The following is a 5,524-nucleotide window of genomic DNA, read 5'->3' as shown; positions in this document are numbered from 1 at the left end:
GTTACGATTCAGTTTCATTTCTTATATCTATACATACATATATTATGTATTTGTCAGTCATAATAATTATGACGGAAATCGAAATCCATGTTAATAGTGTCTATAATAATGGAAATAATGGCAATTGCGATATTTTTGATAATAGCATTAACAGTACAATAACAATGATAATAATAAGGTACTGAGAGTAGCAAAAGCAATATTAATACTACTACCAGAAATGCCGAGATAGACGACTGTAAAAAAAAAAAAAGAAAAAAAAAAAAATCCCTTGACTTCCCAAGTTGTTGCAAGCTCTCCCTAAGCATTCCTTCCACACCTGTCAGGTTATCGGCCACGTGGCAACTCAGGCCGGCGTACGGCTATATAAAGCGCTGCAACTTTTCGAGTGGCACAGTTTGGAACAGTCAACTGAACAAACCGAAGATGAAATTCGTAAGTTTTTAAGGAAGAATTTGTAGTTTTCGTTATATATGAACATATTTTTATAACTATATTAATTCATACCTTATAAAGGGATGTGTATATGGTCGGATGTTATTATATATATGCATATATATTGTAAACATACATGAGTATGAGCTTGCGTGTTTGTTGAGTATTTATAACTATATTACACATATTTATTTGTCCACGAGAATACAAAAAGACAAATGTATACATGCTCAGGCACAGAGACACACACATACACATGGAAAAATAATGGATGTTAAACAAGCTTTCCAATAAACTGTGTAACTGAACTCTTGTATCCGCTCTGCAGGTGTCGCTCTTGCTCGCTGTGGCGATGGCTCTGTCTGCCCTGCTGGGGACAGCACGAGCCATGCCTGAGCCAGAAGCCCTGGCCGACGCCGACCCTTGGGCTCATGGCGTAGGCTATGGAGGCTACGGACGAGGACGTTACTACGGAGGAGGAGGCTATCGCGGAGGCTATCGCGGAGGCTATTATGGACGCGGCCACGGCTGGTGAGACTCCGAACGATGACTCCTGCCGAAGCTTCTGCTCTCGCTTTACCTGAAGGACGACGAACCGATTTCCGATTTTGCTACATGAAAATAAACCAATTTTAATTTTATCGAATCCCTTTTTTTTAAATACGATTCCTCAAATTACGTAGTTGAATAAGTAAAATATGTGTATTTTAGTACGGCATTTGAATGCATGAATTAAACTGGATTGCAACACTTTAAATACTAAAGTTCAACAATATGATATCTGACTTACGATCAAATATAAAATCTGAGAACATGGACGTCTAAAATCTGAAAAAAAAAAAAACGATCATGGTATAGATTTTCAAATAGGATAAATGCAAAATTCTTAATCAGGATGAAGTGAGAGATCACAACGATAAGATAATCAGCATAGAAAGGAGAGGGAGACTAGACATTTTTAAATAAAGTCTCATAGACCGAGAAACTAACAAACTAATGATAAAAGCAAAACATTCGATATAAAAAGGTCTAGCAACAGTTAAATTTGAGCACTTATACTTTAGAAAAGATATGATTGAGAATGAATATCTTCACAATACAAGCGATGTATTTGACCGGTTCATTAGCTAATTTCTCAATATATACTTGTAAATAAAAAGTGTACTTGTATGTATGTCTGTTGCTTATACACAGAGAAGATAACAAGCGAGTGGACAGTAAAAAAAAAAAAAAAAAAAAAAAAAAAAAAAAAAAAGGGAAGAGAAATGTATTTATTTACACTTTTACACTGTATATACCTGTATACATATATAGATAACGTGTGTGTCTATGTATGTCCGTATACATACATATACCATTTTACAGGTATATACAGAATATAAAGATTTTAAAAACTCAGCATATAAACCTGTTTCAGTTGCCTGTAAATCACAAAAGTCATCGGAAATCGCAACTCATTCACATAACATTCGAATCAACAGACAGGTTTTCCCAGTGGATCCTCTACAACAGATCTCATCCGCACACTAAACCAGAGAAAAAAAACAAATGAGCATAAAAACCCTTTAGCATGTATCCGTATGAGAAAGTATTTGATGGTTGAATTAGCATTCGAAATTAAATCGGAAACGCAGTATTACGTCTATCGCAGAAGAATGGAAAATAAGAAATTGCAAAGAAAGGAAAAGATACCATGAAGCTTCACGTAAGAATTTGTAATAAATAAAGATATTAACAAGGCACGAAACAGGGCGATACTTTTTCACCAAAACAGGACACAATAGCTTTTGAAGGACATTAATGCTAGATTTGAGGAAAAAGGAGTTACGCGGGGACTAGTATTTAAGAAATCTTAGATTTTCAAGCCGTATTGAAATAATATGTGTAATATATTCAAGTAAAACTCTATGAAAATCTGCTTGTAATAGTTTATGCAGTAATGTGGAAGATGGTAACGGCAGTGATGATTACAATGTTACAGTACTTGTAGCAGTTACAGTGATGATAATTAAAATCATCATGATAGTTATAATGGAATTACAACAAAGCTACTTACAATCATAACAGTGATATCAATGCTAATAATAGCTACAACATCAATTATATGAATAATGACAATTACAAAATTAAGTATGATAATTATGATAATTATAACAACCATAAATGTAATGATAAATATAATGATAACAATAACAATGATGATAACAGGAATTATCAATACAACAAGAGTTGCAGCGAATATAACTTTAATATCAACCTATATGATAAAGATATTATTTGGACCAATAGTGATAGTAATAATAACAAGAACTATACATATAAAACTCACTAATATCTAATGGTAATGACAATGATAGTAACAAAAATAATGATTATAATAAAAATGGAAATAATTACTGATAATTATAAAATTAACAATTATAAAAATAGATGAAAAAAATCATGCCAATAAAAACTAACAAGAAAAAATACGTTTTTCACAAACTTCCCGAGCTGTCGCAACTCTTCCCCCTCCCCCCCCATCCCCATCCGCACCTGTTAGGTGATTATCCTGCATCTAGCAACTCTGTCCGGCGCCCCACTATATAAAGTGCTGCAACTGCTCATGGTGCACAGTTTGGGACAATCAGCTCAACTTCACCAACATGAAATTCGTAAGTTGTTTTTCCTATACTTATACGTCAGTCCTCTGATTTTCAAGAGTGAAATTCATATTTTCTATACATGATACATTATGTATAAAACAAAGTTTTATATATAAGCAAAGTCAGAGAAAGATGTTTATTAAATATATATATATGTAAATGGATAAATGTTTGTTCATATCTTTTTATTTTCTTAATACATTTTGTTATATCTCGATAAGCCATAGTTAAGTCCAACATGTGTCTGCTCTGCAGGTGTCTCTCTTGCTCGCTGTGGCGATGGCTCTGTCTGCCCTGCTGGGGACAGCACGAGCCATGCCTGAGCCAGAAGCCCTGGCCGACGCCGACCCTTGGGCTCATGGCGTAGGCTATGGAGGCTACGGACGAGGACGTTACTACGGAGGAGGAGGCTATCGCAGAGGCTATTATGGACGCGGCCACGGCTGGTGAGACTCCGAACGATGACTCCTGCCGAAGCTTCTGCTCTCGCTTTATCTGAAGGACGACGAACCGATTTCCGATTTTGCTACATGAAAATAAACCAATTTTAATTTTATCGAATCCCTTTTTTTAAATACGATTCCTCAAATAGTAGTTGAGTAAGTAAAATATGTGTATTTTAGTACGGCATTTGAATTCATGAATTAAACTGGATTGCAACACTTTAAATACTAAAGTTCAACAATATGATATCTGACTTACGATCAAATATAAAATCTGAGAACATGGACGTCTAAAATCTGAAAAAAAAAAAAACGATCATGGTATAGATTTTCAAATAGGATAAATGCAAAATTCTTAATCAGGATGAAGTGAGAGATCACAACGATAAGATAATCAGCATAGAAAGGAGAGGGAGACTAGACATTTTTAAATAAAGTCTCATAGACCGTGAAACTAACAAACTAATGATAAAAGCAAAACATTCGATATAAAAAGGTCTAGCAACAGTTAAATTTGAGCACTTATACTTTAGAAAAGATATGATTGAGAATGAATATCTTCACAATACAAGCGATGTATTTGACCGGTTCATTAGCTACTTTCTCAATATATACTTATAAATAAAATGTAAACTTGTATGTATGTCTGTTGCTTATACACACAGAAGATAACAAGCGAGTGGACAGTAAAAAAAAAAAAAAAAAAAAAAAAAAAAAAAAAAGGAAGAGAAATGTATTTATTTACACTTTTACACTGTATATTCCTGTATACATATATAGATAACGTGTGTGTCTATGTATGTCCGTATACATACATATACCATTTTACAGGTATATACAGAATATAAAGATTTTAAAAACTCAGCATATAAACCTGTTTCAGTTGCCTGTAAATCACAAAAGTCATCGGAAATCGCAACTCATTCACATAACATTCGAATCAACAGACAGGTTTTCCCAGTGGATCCTCTACAACAGATCTCATCCGCACACTAAACCAGAGAAAAAAAACAAATGAGCATAAAAACCCTTTAGCATGTATCCGTATGAGAAAGTATTTGATGGTTGAATTAGCATTCGAAATTAAATCGGAAACGCAGTATTACGTCTATCGCAGAAGAATGGAAAATAAGAAATTGCAAAGAAAGGAAAAGATACCATGAAGCTTCACGTAAGAATTTGTAATAAATAAAGATATTAACAAGGCACGAAACAGGGCGATACTTTTTCACCAAAACAGGACACAATAGCTTTTGAAGGACATTAATGCTAGATTTGAGGAAAGAGGAGTTACGCGGGGGATTAGTATTTAAGAAATCTTAGATTTTCAAGCCGTATTGAAATAATATGTGTAATTTATTCAAGTAAAACTCTATGAAAATCTGCTTGTAATAGTTTATGCAGTAATGTGGAAGATGGTAACGGCAGTGATGATTACAATGTTACAGTACTTGTAGCAGTTACAGTGATGATAATCAAAATCATCATGATAGTTATAATGGAATTACAACAAAGATACTTACAATCATAACAGTGATATCAATGCTAATGATAGCTACAACATTAATGATATGAATAATGACAATAACAAAAATAAGTATGATGATTATAATAATTATAACAACCATAAATGTAATGATAAATATAATGATAACAATAACAATGATAATAACAGGAATTATCAATACAGCAAAAGTTGCAGCGAATATAACCTTAATATCAACTTCTATGATAAAGATATTATTTGGACCAATAGTGATAGTAATAATAACAAGAACTATACATATAAAACTCACTAATATCTAATGGTAGTAACAAAAATAATGATTATAATAGTAATGGAAATAATTACTGATAATTATAAAATTAACAATTATAAAAATAGTTGAAACAAATCATGCCAATAAAAACTAACAAGAAAAAATACGTTTTTCACAAACTTCCCGAGCTGTCGCAACTCCTCCCCCCCCCCCCATCCCCATCCGCACCTGTTAGGTGATT

The 5,524-nt window shown here is 33.3% G+C and overlaps 2 long non-coding RNA genes across 2 annotated transcripts; both read left to right on the top strand.

The window, feature by feature from the left end:
• The first annotated feature begins 314 nt into the window (after positions 1 to 314).
• On the top strand, positions 315 to 1,076 carry LOC125031816. The gene is made up of 2 exons (XR_007115518.1): positions 315 to 435; positions 764 to 1,076. It is a non-coding gene; the product is annotated as an uncharacterized LOC125031816 (long non-coding RNA).
• Positions 1,077 to 2,912: 1,836 nt separating this feature from the next.
• LOC125031815 lies at positions 2,913 to 3,636 on the top strand. The gene is made up of 2 exons (XR_007115517.1): positions 2,913 to 3,089; positions 3,336 to 3,636. It is a non-coding gene; the product is annotated as an uncharacterized LOC125031815 (long non-coding RNA).
• Positions 3,637 to 5,524: the final 1,888 nt, after the last annotated feature.

Source organism: Penaeus chinensis, chromosome 13 (genome assembly GCF_019202785.1).
Source record: "Penaeus chinensis breed Huanghai No. 1 chromosome 13, ASM1920278v2, whole genome shotgun sequence".
NCBI lineage: Eukaryota > Metazoa > Arthropoda > Malacostraca > Decapoda > Penaeidae > Penaeus > Penaeus chinensis.
This window is presented reverse-complemented; position numbering and strand designations above follow the sequence as displayed.